The sequence below is a fragment of the Condylura cristata genome, unplaced genomic scaffold (assembly GCF_000260355.1).
Source record: "Condylura cristata isolate star-nosed mole 26May11 unplaced genomic scaffold, ConCri1.0 scaffold00028, whole genome shotgun sequence".
Taxonomy (NCBI): Eukaryota; Metazoa; Chordata; class Mammalia; order Eulipotyphla; family Talpidae; genus Condylura; species Condylura cristata.
The window spans coordinates 14,997,739-15,013,355 of record NW_004567129.1 but is presented as its reverse complement, the minus strand read 5'-3'; the positions used below and the strand labels follow the sequence as shown (position 1 = coordinate 15,013,355).

Sequence of the window (15,617 nt, the reverse complement as noted above, 5' to 3'; positions counted from 1 at the left end):
AAAAAAAAAAAAAAAGCAGGAAGGTTGCAGCATCTAATCTTACCCGTGATTTGTCTTTATTAAAATCTCTTGTCAGGGAATTAAACTTTTTTTTTGGTGTGGGCATTGCCTTAAAAATTCAAAGCCTATCATGATGTTGGTCTTACAATAAAAATTAGACTGATTTTAATTTAAAGAGATTTATAAGTGGTTCTCTTAGGAATTTTGTTGTTTTATTCACCAGTTAGAAGGCCAATAGAAACAGACCAATGACGTTTAGCTTGCAAGTTAATGAAAAACAAATCCCCTATTGAAATAAACTAGATATTTTTTTCTTTTAATATAGAGAGATCAAGCTCAGGCCTACAAAACTTTTCAAAGAGAAAACTCAACTAAATTTCTTTCTCATGTTTTTAAGATCAAACACTTTCCGCATCATGGAATTCATCATTTATTTGGGAAATCTTGCCTTCGTAGAATTCACTAATACTATTGGGTGAGGTGCAACTTCTCTTGCACAGAATATAATGCCTAAAAGAGAAAAAGACGGAAGGAATCAGAAAAGCTTTATAATGAGAATGGTTCATATATCAACGCCTTAGGAAACACACATATTATGCACAAGAAAACTGTTATCTGTGTGTTTTTTTTTCTTACTGTATCTGTGTTTTTAAGGAAAATGTGTATTTAACTTCACAAAGCAGAAACATGCATCTACTTAGGGAAACATTATATGGGGTTGCATTTGTGATGGGAATCCTAAGGAATTTTTTGAATATGTTAACTTTTTTGGATGACTCAGTGATGAAAGTTACAGCACAGAGTGTATTTCTTAACACAAATTTTAAGGGCAGTTTTGATAGCTTTAATGTTTCAAAGAAGCTTTGTTAATGTCCAGTTTCTGTAAAATGTGGACTTGGAACATGTCAGATCAAGGAAAAGAAGATTTTTAGTCAAGGAATAGTGTATTTTTAGAATACCAGATACCTCTGCCCAAACACACACTACCTTCTCAGAGAGGAGACGGTACGAAGAAAATGAATGATTAGGTTTCTAACTGCTATTTACAGCAAATAATCGGTTTGTCCTTCTTCTTTCCAAATACACAGATTAAGATAATAAAAGAAGTGACAGTGGATTCCTTGTGGAATTAACTGTTCCTCTCAAGCTCTATGCTGGTAGCAGTAGCATTTGCAAGTTCTTCCGGCCCTGCCCAGGAGTGTACATGTTTGTGTATACAGGTTTCACTGGCAGACCTAATTTCAGAATACATAATGCATGATTTTGAAACCAATTTGTTATTGTAATAAAATATTTTTTAGGAATGCATGGAAGTACTCGAGAGAAGAATGTTAAATTATACATGCATTGTGGCCGAGTGCATTCATTTAGCTCAGTCTGCAGGTGAATCTCCCCGTGACCTTGGCACTTGCTGGCTAGTATAGAATAACAATCAAAGCTTGGATTGGAAATCCGACCATTTCCAAATATTAACAACTTCTTTCAAAGGAAATGCTGATCTTAGCATTTATGGTAATGGGAACATCAGTATCTCTTTCAGAGTTTTTAGGGGAGGGGGAGGAAAAAAAAGCAGCCATGATCTTAATAGGATTAAAAGCCAGGCTTTTTATTTTCAAAATGCTAATTTGTTTTCTGCATTCAGTTTTCATATCAGGACTTTTGTTATTCGCTACCTAAGACCCACATGCCACTGAAGACTCACAAAATTGCTTTGGCTAAGGATGGGAAAGTGACATAAAAGCTATCTGTAAGGAATTCTGTATTCCCTCCAGGACCATTCTCTCTTCTCTCTTTTCTTTTTCTTCTTTTTTTTCTCTTGTTTTAGTCAGCTTGGAGCAGTATTCTGAGGTACAGGAGAAGAGAGGACGACTATGACTCCATTTGATTTACCTTGTGCAAATTATTAGGACGGAAAGTTTAGTCCTTAATTGAAACAGCCTGTGACCCATATGAATTAGGTGAACTGCCTGGGCTTGAGAAGTTCTGCTGTGGACTTGAGTGTCCTGGGCACATGACATTGCATAATCTGCTTATCTTGCAGGCTTTCGGCAATAGCTTATCCAGAGCTGTGAGCTGAACAGTGGGCAGAAGGAGCCCAGGACTGAGGCAGTAATTCACCATGTAATTTGTTTTGAGACTCTTACTACCAAAGATATTTGTTAGAGAATGGGACCCTTACACCTAGAAGCCTGTCATGTCTTGTGTCGAGAAATGGCTCCTCCAAATTTGAGCTCAGGATCACCTTGCTAAGAGACTCATCTGTCTTTACCTGAGTTTCAAGAAGGCTTCCTTCCTTTCTCTCTTTGCTATTTCTGCCTGAGTAGGGGGAGAAAGGACATAGAAAATCAAGTTCCAGGCATGTTGATGAAAACCGGGTGTAGCAATCCAAAGAAGCAGGTAATTTTAAGTTCGGGTCTTTCGGCAAATGAGGTGTCCCATTTGGGGTAATGCATGTTCATGGTTTGGCCCAGCAGGTGGGCTAATGCAAGGCAGATTTCTAGAGCTGCCTTATTTAGGGGATGTTACAAATGGAAAGACTATTTAAATGCTCACAAAGACATTCACAAAAATATTCCAACTCTCAAAACCCTTTTCTAAAAATTAGAAAAAAATCAAAGGAAAAAAGGCCTACGCTTTGAGTTTTGCTCACTTGTGTTTTTAATAGTAGTTTAATAGCTTTATAAAGTCACTTTTCTAAGAAAAGAAACATAAAGGAATTTGGCAACTAAAAAAGGGGGAGGGTGACTGTTGAGACATAACCAGCTGCTGAGAGAAACCCACCTGGCTCTTTTCTGTGGTGCTATGAAGGGTATTTTCAGCCTTTACCTTCCTTCCTTACCGATTTCATTGGAGAATATAAATATTGAGGAAATTTCTTTTTCCTGCCAGAACAGTTGTTTTGGTTGGCTGTGTTTTGTTTTCTGTTTGAAGGAACAGCAGGTAAAAGGAGAGACTTCATCTGCATTTTGCTTAGTTCATTGGTTTCTATTCAGTGTCCTTTGGAAGGAAAAAAATATTTCCTTCAATTAGCATTTTTCACCAAAAACAAAGGGTTTGTTCTCCTTAAGGCTCATTACTGAAATAGTCTAAGGCATATATCCCAGCCTGTTGCCATGAACATGTCTTCATTAAGGGGATGCTTAGGCTAGAAGACATACCAGCAAATGCTGACTTAGATAGAAACAGAACAAGGAGACCACACGTGTCCTCTCAAATTTTAAATGGTATCCCCATCTTCCCTGCAGAATCTGTGGGAAGGGAAGACTTTGCACATTCATTCAGTGGAAGGACTGGGCAGATGGAAGTGCTGTCTCTAGAGAACATGTGACTGAGGGTGACTGCTTTCATCCCAGTAGAAAAGCTCCAGTGGGGTTCCAAGGAAGGGAAATGAGAGCTCTTTTGGGGACGTAATAACCCATGATTCTCCATCTCCTTTAAGATATGTAGAATATCTTCTTCTTGATATGGAGAATTAGTTCAATGGAGAAAAAGCAACCTGATTGTTTGGAATGGATTACCCAGTGAGTTGATTAGAGTCTCTCGCTCCCCCAAATCCATAGCCATCAAGAACCTCAGAATGGAACCTTAATTGGAAATCGGATCTTTGCAGGTGCTTTGAGTGAAGCATCCTGAGATGCAATCACCCTGGGTTTAGGGCAGGAGCTAAATTCAATGTTTGTGTCCTCATTTAAAAAGATAGAGGGAGCCACAACACAGAGACCCATGGGGGAAGGCCAGTAAAGATGGAGACAGAGATGTAAGTAATGTATCTTCCAGCAAGGAAGGTCAGATTTGCTGCAGCCACTAGAAACCAGGTGAAAAACCTGGGACAGACCTCCCCTCAGAGCCTCCAGAAGAAACCCATCCTGATCAAACCTTGATTTTGAACTTCTGGTTTCCAGGGCTAAAAGGCAATAAATTACTCTTGTTTTAAGCCACCACGTTTGTGGTAATTTATGATAGCAGCCCTCAGAAATGAATGTACCCAGAAATACAGCACCCATGTTGGATACTTTAAGCCGAGCAGATAATCCTAATAGGAGATAAATCTGATTTTCACCTGCCACCTACAAAGCCCTCTTGGCTTGTATGGCTTACTGCTGTTAGGGCGTTAATGGCACCCAGGGCCCTCTGACGTGATGAAACAGATCTTCGGGAGGTAGTAAAAATATCAGAAGGGTAGGAGGGAGTCCAAGACTGTTCCAGCAGCACCTGCCCTGGGAATCTCAGGCTATGACTCTGGATTGAGCAGGAAGTTTCAATAAAATAGTTTTCTATCCAAATGGGTATAGGTCTAGGTATCCCCTGAACTGATTTTTCTCTCCCAGGGGCCAACAAATGTTTCTGTTCTCTTTTATGCCTTAGAATTTGACCAAAGATCCCTAAGAACACAGAAAGTACCTCTTTTCCCCAATTAGCAGTGCCAGTTAGGCTCACGGTGTAGGCTGGATTAATATGTTCAGAACTCCCTGGTTTGACAGATGTTGATGGCAGCCAATTTAGAGAATGCACTGACCTAAGAGAGGACTAAGCTGTGCAGTACTGCAAAGAAATCACTAAGCCTAGACTTGGCAGGAAAACCTAAACTGGTCTTGGTGATCTTGGTCAAGTCATTTAACATATGGAAACTAATTTCCCTTACCTAAAAACAGTGGGAGTAGCTCAATCTTCTTGGAGTTCTGAGGAATATATGAGATAATGTGCATGAAAATCATCTGTAAACCATTAGGTACCTTGCAAACTTTCAGTATTTTAGGTCACCTCTGGGGAAAAGAATTCAGTTAATTTGTTACTCCTTAGCACCACCTTGTGTCCAAGCTACTACTCTTGGATTTTAGAACTCCACATTGCAACATGGACCAGCAGTCACTGAAGAATTCAGTTCTCTTCCTAATCCCATCAATGTGAAATCAAAAGGATAAAATTGAATAAGCCATCCATGACTGTCCCTTCTCGTTTAAAATAGCACCAGATACAAATGTTTGGCAGTAGTTATTTGCTTAACAACCAAAAGGCATGACACCTGAGAGGAATCCACAAACCCAACCCCAGTGTTTCTCTAAGACAACAAAGAGGAACCCCTTAGCTTCCAGAATATAGCAATATGCAGATGACAGTTTTGTAGAAATAACAGTTTAAATCTTATCATCGGAGCAGGCTTGACTACCTGCTACAGGGATACCCCATGCCTCTGAAGTATGATGAGGAAAATGGGTTAGGCTAGAAAACAGACACTGGGTTGAAGCTCTAATGCTAGGCATTGACTAAAGAAATCAATTGCAGAGTACCGTTGCAGGTTGCATCTGCTTTATATCCTTGTTTGTGTTCGATTTGAACTGGTTGGACTGATGATAGAGGCTGGTGGGTAGGAAGAAAGTAGGATAGGAGCCAGTCTTGGAGTAGTGACAGTAATTAAATCCAGTGAAGTAATGGAACTCACATCTTCAGATGATGGGGCACTTGACATAATTTGAAGATATGGATAGTGAGCTCCAGCTTTAAGACATGAAACCAAGTCTTGGTGACAGAGGAGCTAAAGCTGTTATCTTGGAAGGGAGCTCTGATGTGAACCAAGGATGGAGCATGTTTTTTGTCATTACGTGGAGGAGATGGGGTTCAGTTGGCTTGAGGCACCAAGTCCTTGGCCCAGAATAGGTGGGCCATTGTGAGAGAAAGAAGGGGGATTATGATAGTGTAAGACTTATTTCCCATGGACACAGATGGAGTTGGGGGAGATTGAATCCAGTCAGAAATCTTCTTGACATCTGGATGGTAATTCGTGGCCAAATAGGAGGTATTTGCCCTAATCCTGGCCATGTCAAAATCAACTAAATCCAGTGTGATAATGTTGAAACTCATATCTTCATGTGATAAGACACTTAACATTATTTGAGGATGGGGAACTGAGCCCCTGCTTTAAAAGATGAAATTAAGTGTTGATGATAGAGAATATAAAGCTGGGGCTGTTGTCTTGAAAGCAAACTTGGATGTGACTTGCAAACAGGATCTGTCAGACCTTGTCCTATCCCTAATATGTGTCCTATTTTGTATTATAATTGAAGTCACTTTTTTTTTTAAGATTGATTTATGCATACAGAACTGGGGTACAGGGTAGAGGTGCAGAGGGGGAGTGAGAGGATTCACCAGAGACAGAGTGGGGAGCAGAACAGGCAGACTGACAAAGTACACTGCTGGAGGGGAGCAGTGGGCAGGTCAGGAGATGTCTGCTGCGCTATGTGGATCATCTCCGGGGCAGGGATCGAACTCATGCTGAAGTGCCTTTAGCTTCTTGGTGCTGTGCCACCAGGGAGGGCCCTGGAGTCACTTTTTAAAAGTTATTTATTTTTTTATTATTAAAAAAAATATTCATAGAAATGCTGAGTCATTGAAGACTTGGATTTAAAGAGTCATCTAAAGCATCATTATGTCATCTCCTCCCCTCTAGGGTGTTTTGTCTTCGCACCTGGACTGTAAAGTCTTCAAGCATAGTATTTAATATCTTTTAAACATTCTCTTTTGAAATAAAAAATATCCTAGAATTCAAATACAAAGCACCCTAAGGATAGAAGCCTGGATTCATGATCTGTTCCAGGTGGCAATCAGGTGCTTTCCACAGTTCAAAGTCTAGGTAGAAAGTCAGAAGTGTTGGACAAAAGAATGGAAGGTGAGAGGAAGGTAGAAATTGATATACTAAGGTTATTGTTTCACTCAACGTGGGATCAGGCAAAAATTGGCCACAATCCTTAATACTTATATTGTCATCTGTGATGTTAATGCATGCAAAAGTCAAACCTTTAAGACCACATTCATACCCTGGTCACTTTTTAACAATCTCTCTATCTACTAAATCTTGTGAAGACTTTGGGTACTGCTAGAGAGCTGAAATGTCCCAGAGTGATATTCTGAATCACTGGCATTAGAACTGCATCTGAATGGTTTACAATATTTCAAGTAAAGGTCTTCTTTAATGGATGCAAGTATGTTCTGCTCATCTCCCTATAATGGTGTGGTAGCTTTACTAGGGGGTGGATTCTGAATTATCACAGCAATCTATTTCCTTAAGATTCTTGATAACGTGGTTTGTATTTCACTAATAAATAGGACTGGTTTTATAGAAAGGCTTTTAAAAACACAGAAGCATGAGTATGTCTGCAATTTAAAAAAAAAAAACTCTTTTGTTGTTTTTTGACGCTCTCATTATCATTTTAAGGCCATGTTTGAAACAGAAGCTATCTTTCCTGTCTTCACCGGTGAGTCAAATGAATAAAGGTGACTCTTATGGCCTCTTCATAGATGCATCCTTTCCTGGCACTTTGCATTTCCGAACTGTGGGGCAGTCTTTGCCCTAGAATATTTTAATGACTACTCAGATGGAGAGATTCCTAAGACAGATGCTATCCTGAGAAATGCTAGGAAATAGTCAGAGCCCAAATAGAACTACAATTCCCCAAGATTCTGTTTCAGTGGATAAATCTATTGGCACTGTCTTTGAAAGGGGACATTAACGCCCAGGCCCTCTTTGGATGCTTAAAAATATAGTTATCAATATAGTTGCTGTGTAGATTTTGCTCTTGTTTTTTCACTTTTTCAATATTCATTCATTTAGGTTAGCAAGTCTTCTCAAGACAGTTAGCCAGAAAGGCAATTGGTGGCAACTTAGGTACAATCTAGTAGTTTGTTTTCATTTCTCCCAGTTGAAGTGCTGGAGGGACAAAGGTCTCACAGCTCAGTCATTCCAGAGCCCACAGAGATGGGTGAAACACAAAAGGAGGGCCTGCATCAATCAGCATCAACTTTTGGATAAGAATTCTTGTCATCAAACTTGGTATTTTTGTTTTCTTCTCAGATCTAAGTCTATTTTAGGTAATGAGATTTGTTTTAATCTGAAGGAAAAAAGGGAGAACAATCACTGGGGAGCAATTAGTTATCTTAAGTAAAATATAAAATAGTAAACCCTAATTGTTTTAAATTTGAAAATTTCAGAAAATTTGAACTGAATAGGAGAAAGTGTTAGCTTCTACTACCTCTATACTAAATTTGTAAATATGGACTATGGCAACATATGATGGAGTTTTTCTAAACTAAAGTAATGGGACTATATTTAGAAGTTTGAGCTAATTAATTTTGATATCCACGTATTTAACACTTGTGATCTGTTTATCTTTTCTAAGGTCATTCATTTAGTAATAGTTCTTTATTCTGGTGATATAGATGATTATAAAAATGGATTTTTAAAATAAGAATTCTAAAAGATCAGATATTTTATCGAGAATGACCTTATTACATATTTCCTATCTGCATATTTTTGAAAACTGAAACATGTTACCTTCCTAAAGTCTGCTGTCAGTAGAAAGCTCTAGAACTCTAATCTCCTGCCTCTAAAAATCAAATTAGTTCAAATTCTGTCTAGGAGATCAGATTTGCAAACAAAAAACAGCCACCAAGACAAATTTAAATTTCAGATAAGTTACTACCTTTTTTAGTACAACTGTGTCCCATTTTATTTTATACTAAATATCCTATAAAATTTAGCCAGCGATCACTCTCTCTCAACCTATGGATTATTTGGTAACCCTACCTCAGGAGAAATTTAGATCTTTTTCTCCAATGATTTCATACTATTTTGTCTGTTTAGTTAATCAACCTACCCAAGTCTCTATATTTCAGTTAACAACAGTCACACCTCCCTGTTTGATGGAGTATTTTAACTTGGCCTATGTCTGAATTGATGAACCATGAAGTAGAAACAACTTACACCGGTGAAATTTCAGGGGCCATATCCCACATCACAGACATGTCACACTCCCATCTCCTAGTTATGAGACCTTATTTTTCAATTACAGATCATCTCCACATGCACCACGGCAGCAGACCCAAGTAGAGTTCAGAGACCACTTCTGAATCCCCAGCCTGGGCCACTCCCTCAGCACCTTGGAATTCCCCCAGGCATTTTATAATTCTGACCTGGACCTACTCCAAACCCAGCCTGGCAATTAAGATAGTGATGATGATTCAGGCTTTATGAAGTACTAGCTTGATGGGGTAACATAAGAAAAGAACTACAGAGCTATAAATGTAAAGAGCAAGCATGAAATTAGCGGGAATCTTGGCACCCAAAAAGCATTTAAAAAATCAACCCTGTCAGTATCTTTATGATAAAATAGCACTAGCTTTTGATAGAACTTTGGGGCCCCTCTGAGCACCGAGGGCTCTGATAAATGGTTTTATTGTTGTTTCTTCTGCTACCAGTTTATAGGACATGACAAGATGGAGCTCTTGTTTTTTAGTGATATTTACTCAGCGATAATAAACTGGAAATCTTTGACACATCTGTGGTCCTAAAATAGGCCGTAGAAAGATTTCTGTAATGGGGAAATTGTCAGCACCTTGCAACTTATTTAACAGTTGGTGCAAAATCACCCAATAGAAGTCAAGCAACACAGAGAGAAAAACTTGGCTGACGATTCCTGACCATCACAACCCTGGGTTCCTACCTGCCCTTCCCCTCTCAAGTCTTCAGTGGATGAAATGTCAAATGAAACAAGCCCTTTTAATTCTTTTATTAAATCCAACTTTTAATAACAACCATCCTGGAAGAAGAGCAGATAATATTTATCTTATGAAATGTAACAGCCGGTTCCCTTCCTGAATACAGACCTGTTTGTGGGACTTAGTTGTGGACTCAGGCCTGACAAGTTTGCAGATGCTCCAGCCTGTCCATTAATTCAGACACGCCTCCTGAGCAGTTTTCTCGCTGTCCTTGCCTGCCTTACCCTGGAGGGCATGATGGCAACAGGACTTGGGAGAGCTGAGTCCATCTTTAGAAGGCCTTTTTATTCTGAGAAGTACTGCTGTTTTCTCTTTGTATTTTTATGTTGGTTTCAAGCGTATAATATGTGCACTGGCTGACAAGGAAGCATGGGTGGGAGGGGAAATGCCATCAGACTCTGCTGTTTAAATGAGAAGTAGCACCTAAAACCAAAAAAAACATGTATTTTCATTTTCATTCTTCACTTTTGTGACAATTCATCGGCTAGTCCATTCTTTCCCAAGGGAACTTGGAAAGGAGCACAGACCTGAGAGACAGTAAGAAAGAGGGTAATTTCTTTTTTCTTAATTATGTTTATTGAGGTAACAGTTTACAACACTGTTTAGGAATGTAGGGTCATACCTCCTCCCATGTATGTGCAGACCAGTGGAGCCCCAGTAATCCTCCACTATGGTCCACTGGGCACCCTCACTCCCTTGCTCCCTCCCTTTACCTTTTCTTCTGGTAGCTTGGGCTCTGCAATTAGATTTCTAAGATTTGTTTTGCTTTGGGTGTGGTGTTCTGTGTTCCTTTACTATGTCTCTTTATATTCCACATAGGAGTGAAACCACTTACTTGACTTAGCATCACTCCCTCCAGGTCTATCCATGCTGTCGCAAATGGCAACATTTCATCTTTCTTTATAGCCGAGTAGTACTCCCTTGTGCATATAATTTTTATCCATTCGTCTGTCTTAGGACATGTTGGTTGTCTATATAACCTAGCTGTTATAAACAGTGCTGAAATGAACATAGGAGTGCACATAGCTCTTCAATTAGTGTTTTTAGATTCTTCAGTAGATACCTAGGAGAGATTGCTGGATCAGGTAGAGAGGTATTTTTAGTGTTGTGAGGAACTCCATACTGCCTCAGAGGGACTGTCCAACCTACTTTCTGTCCAGCAGTATATAACGGTTCCTATTGCTCCACATCCTGAAAGAGGGTAATTTCATCAAACCCCAGTGTTACAGATCTTTGTTTCTCAGTGAAAATCAGCATCTATCAATGATCCCTCAATTGAAACCCTGGACTTGTATTTGGAGGTGGGAGTTCGGGGGAGAAGACAGAACAGAGAGAAAAGGAAAATAGTAGAGGTGTTTGGGCCTCTCTGGTGGCGCAGCAGGTTAAAGTGCAGCACTGCGAAGCTGGCCATGGCCATTTTGGTGCTAGTTTGATCCCCGCCCCAGAGGTGATCCACATGGTGCAGCAGACCTCTCCTGTCTCCCTGCAGCAGTGTATTTTGTTGATCTGCCTATTCTGCTCGCCGCTGTGTCTCTGGTAAATCCTCTCACTGCTCCTGCATCTCTGGCCTGTACCCCATTTCTGTATAAATAAATAGAGCTTAAAAAAAAAAGGAGGCATGTTTCCTTCTATGTATAAGTGTTTGTGTGGGTGAGGGCATAGTAAATGGAGAATTCATACTCAGAAGTTGTGGTTTTGTGCCTAACAGTGGTCTTTCCAGCCCCCAGTTCATCATCATACCTGCCACAAGTATCCTGACTCTTGTTATGAAGAGCAGCTTTCAATACTTATCAGCCTGTCCCCATCTGCTTTTGTGAGGAGAAACAAGAGGCCCTGACTTTATGGCAGAAGAAATCTCAAGCTTTACTATTTGGGGCCAGAGAAATATCTGCCCTATGTCCACATGGCACTGCTAGTTAGAGGTGTTTTCCTATAGGATGTTCCAGGTGTCTTTCTTCTCTAAATATACCAACTGTTTATGAGGCAAAGTTGTCCTTCTAAATAGGGAATCTGTTTTCTTTCTTCCTCTCCTGAAGAAACCTGTTATTTAGTAGGCTATAAAATGGAAAAGAAAGATCAGAGTTAGTGGAAATAATATCATGTATCTGGGTAGGAACATTAGAACTTTCCCATAAAATGTAAGGCATCAAGAAATTTCCACCCTATTATTCCATCATGGCCTGTTGGAAAACTCTTTTGCTACTGATTCTTTTGGCCTTGGCATACAGTGTTCTCATAAGTTGGTGTTCTCCATGCCTTTAACTCTTGGCTTCCTGAAAGAGAAACTGCCCACTAAGAACTATTTGGATGATCAGAGTTGAAAGACTTGGCCTCCATCTGGCCATCCTCAATGGTATGGTTTGGGGGTTTTGTACAATGGTCAAATATTTTTCCAGCCACGAATTGTTCATCAGACAGTATAGCCACCCACATTGTTATCATCTTTGCAAAGACCTGACTCTCTTGCCAGCCTTTGCTGCTTTGATTGTAATGCTTCACAGGGATTCTGTGACATTGCATTTGCATCCCAACAAGCTGACCCCAGAGACACCTGGCCACAGGAGGGGCCTAGTACATCCTGCCCATTCCTGAGTCATCAACTGAAGGCCAATCTTGTTTTTTTAAAAAAATAAATCCCTCAGTGGAGGGCATTTAACAAGCAGGGTCCGAGGGTCCCACTCACCACCAGACACCAGCCTGGTTTGAATGAAACCACCTCTCAGAACTCCTTCCTCTTGTCCCTCCATACCATCTTCCTTTCTTTCTCTTCTCTTCCCTATCCACCACCCTCCCCCCTGCTCTATCCCCAATAAAGCCCCCATAGGTTTCTCTCTAGAGAACAATAAGCCTCGGTCTTTGGTGCTTCCCCAGAGCTCGGAGGAAAAGTTGGGGCTGGCGTGGCAGGCTGTACAGCTTTCTTTTGAGACAAACAGATGGTGAAGGTTAAATGACAGCTCTCTGACTGCCTTTTTTGAAGTAATTGGAGATAATTTGTATTTTGAATCAGAACTTGACCATTTCAGAAGGGAAGAAGGTTAATATGGAAACGATTTTACATTAGCCCCTGTTTCTCGTGCTGCCCCCTCCCCACTTATTTCTTTCTGTCCTTTGGATCCTTGTTTCTTTAATCCTTGCTCCAGGCAGTTGGTGAGATTGTCTCTGGGCTCTGTGTGCCTCATTTTAGGCTGTGGCTGTTCTGAAAGCCAACAACAGCTTATTAAGGCCAGTGATAATCTCTTCTACTGATGCATTGTTGCTTTCCAGAGGTCCAATTAAGGCCGTGAGTTGGAAACAAGAGCTTGTAAACCTATGGCTCCTTACCTAGGACAGTTTGCAAACAAATGCACAGACTGCTTCCTCAACGCTGTGTCCCAGCACAAACTGACTTCTGATCACAGAGAACAGAGTTTCTGTGCTGGAAAGGGGGACATTCTTGGCTTTCCCTGCCTTCCAGCCTTCCTCATCAGACATTAAAAAAAAATTATTTTAATTTGAAAGCTGGGCTGTAGGCCTTCCTCTATGTGGAGCACAACATTATTTACCTCCTATCTGTATTCTTTCAAAGAATTGACTACTTTTCTGAAATGGCCCTTGGAGAGTAATTTGGAAGGAAAACCCTGAAAAATAGGATGTGTCTTGCATATTCTAGAAAGGTGAGTTAAGGGGAGTGGCGTGTGGATTTCCCTTCTTCGTCATATCATCATAAATTCGCCCAGAGCCAGCAGGTTCTTATAGTGTGAGTAGGGAAAGAAGTTTGATAGTATTGTGAGGGCTAATCTGGGTAGAGGAGATGCAGCCTTCAAGAGGTGCCCCTGATTTCGATCTCACCAACTCATAACTGCACCCACAGGGATGGCCGGGCACAATGGTGAAGGTAGGGCCCATTTAGAATCCCTGGCACACTGGTCATTCAGTGTCATGTGCACCAGTGATAAGAACAGGGGAGCCCACACTTTCCCAGGCAAGCACTGCTCTTCTAAGGCTTCTGCAGGGCTGCTAGGGAGGACATGTAGTTGCCTGAATCTCAGGTCTTCTGCGTCTCAGCAGTGGGAGGGAAATCTGATCACCAGTTATGTAAAGATGAGACTCTGTCCCTCCGCTGCTGAGATCTGACATGCAAGAAATTAGCAATATCATGCCACGATATTAGCAATATCGTGGCTATGATAATGAATATGAAAAATAGAAGTTTTATTTGCCACCACTGAGAAAGTTTTAATCCACAGAATCCAGAGAAAAGAAGGAAAAATGAACACTGAAGTCTGTCTGTAGCATGTGTACGTGCAATTTGCAGCAGGAGTGCCGAAGGCAATATTGTACTTTATTCATATACATATGGTTTATTATGAAGCACTTTTTCACCACTAACTCGGAGAAAGGAAAGAAGATATTGTCGTATTATTCCTGCTTTTTCTTAACCACCCAAAGTAAAGAAATGGCTACGAAACCTTTAGAAGCAATTCAAGTACCTTGGTGGCTTTCATCAGATGTTCTCTGTACAAGGAAAAGAAAAAAATCTTTCTATCTTTTTATTTTTACTTTGCTTTAATCTTATTTGATGATGTCTCAACAGGCTGGGACATGCTTTCTTGGATGGCAATTTCACTGCACCATATGTGTCTCTCACAAGATAGCAGAGTGAGATGAATCTTGGCAGGAAGAGAACTAAACACATCGACAAAGAAAAGAAAAAAATTATTTACTTAACTCCCTGTTGCCTGCATACATTTCCCCCCTTACACTACCACTCCTGGTGCAGTAGTTAAGACGAAGTTTGTTATAAAAAACCAGGTGATATGCAGGACCCCATTTACCACTTTTCTGGTTATTTGCCTGAGTTTTCCTAAAGATCTGCATTAACTACTCTGGTGACCTGGTGATGAAGTGTGGTATGCAGAAAGAACCAGTTTGGTTCCCCTACATCCTCTAGGTAAGCAGCATCCTTGCCCACCCTGTAGTTGGGGGTTAACCTGGTGTTTCCTGCCTCTAATCAGGAGCGGTCCTGGGTTCTGCTGGACAGCAGTCCCATCTTGCCCTCAGTCTGCTTTGGATGTCAGGTTGCCACTGTGCCCTGACAGACTGCTAATCCTGACCTGTCTGTACGTAATCGAACATGCCTGCTACCTGCCAAACAAGGGAAAGAGCTGGTTGCAGGTGATGCTGGAGATAAGTGCTTGGTTTGGGCTACATTGGGAAGTGGCTTTGGTATGCCAGAGTCCCATCATTTGATCACAGGAATCATGGGTTTTTTCAAAGAACAGAGCCAGACTCTTGGCCTCTACAGCTTGGGTTGTCTTTGGATGGGAAGCAGGGCTCTTTGTTTTGTTCGTCGCTAAGCCTGCGGGTCATAAGGATGAGGGTTCCCTGTGACAGTGTTGAAGCTGTGGAATATGTATATTTTAATATTTTGTGGTATTTTCAGAGAATAGCCTGGTGACCTAGATCTGACCTCTAGTAGCATACAACATTAAGAAAGAAATTCAAGGAACTGTTTCAAAATGCACTGAGATTTAGGTGAAATCTAAAATGAAAAACTCAAAAGAATAGTTTTCATTCACTGTCTTTGGGTGGAAGGGGGAAGAGGGCAGAGAGGGCCTCTCTGGCGGCCTAGGGGTAAGTCTCAGTGCTACCATTGTGATGGCCTGAGCTGGATCCCGGCTAGGGAGGTGATCCACATGGCACAGCAGACCTCCCCTGTCTCTCCAACTCCCCCCCTCAGCAGTGTATTTCAATAGGTCCACCTTTTCTTTTTTTTTTTAACTGATCATGTAATAGTTTTATTTTTTTTTTATTTTTTTTTAATTACAAAGTTAGGTCCACCTTTTTTGCTTCCCAGTCTGTCTCTGGTGAATCCTCTCACACACATTCCTCCCCCCTGCTCCTCTGGCCTGTCCCTTAGTTCTTCTAGGCAAAACAAATAAATAAAATCTTTTAAAAAAAGAAGGCGGCCCTTCCGGGTGGCGCAGCGGGTTAAAGCACTGCACTAAGAGGCTGAAACCACTTCCGCATGAGTTCGATCCCCGCCTGCCCCGGAGGTGACCACATGGCGAGGCAGACCTCTCCTGACC

At 40.9% G+C, this 15,617-nt stretch overlaps 1 long non-coding RNA gene across 1 annotated transcript in view; it reads right to left on the bottom strand.

Moving 5' to 3' along the window:
• The window catches only part of LOC105854183, a 77,608-nt gene that overhangs the window by 3,264 nt on the left and 58,727 nt on the right, over positions 1–15,617 (bottom strand). The window contains exon 2 of the long non-coding RNA XR_001145883.1: positions 2,782–2,997. This is a non-coding gene — a long non-coding RNA (uncharacterized LOC105854183). The remainder of the gene's footprint in view (positions 1–2,781; positions 2,998–15,617) is intronic.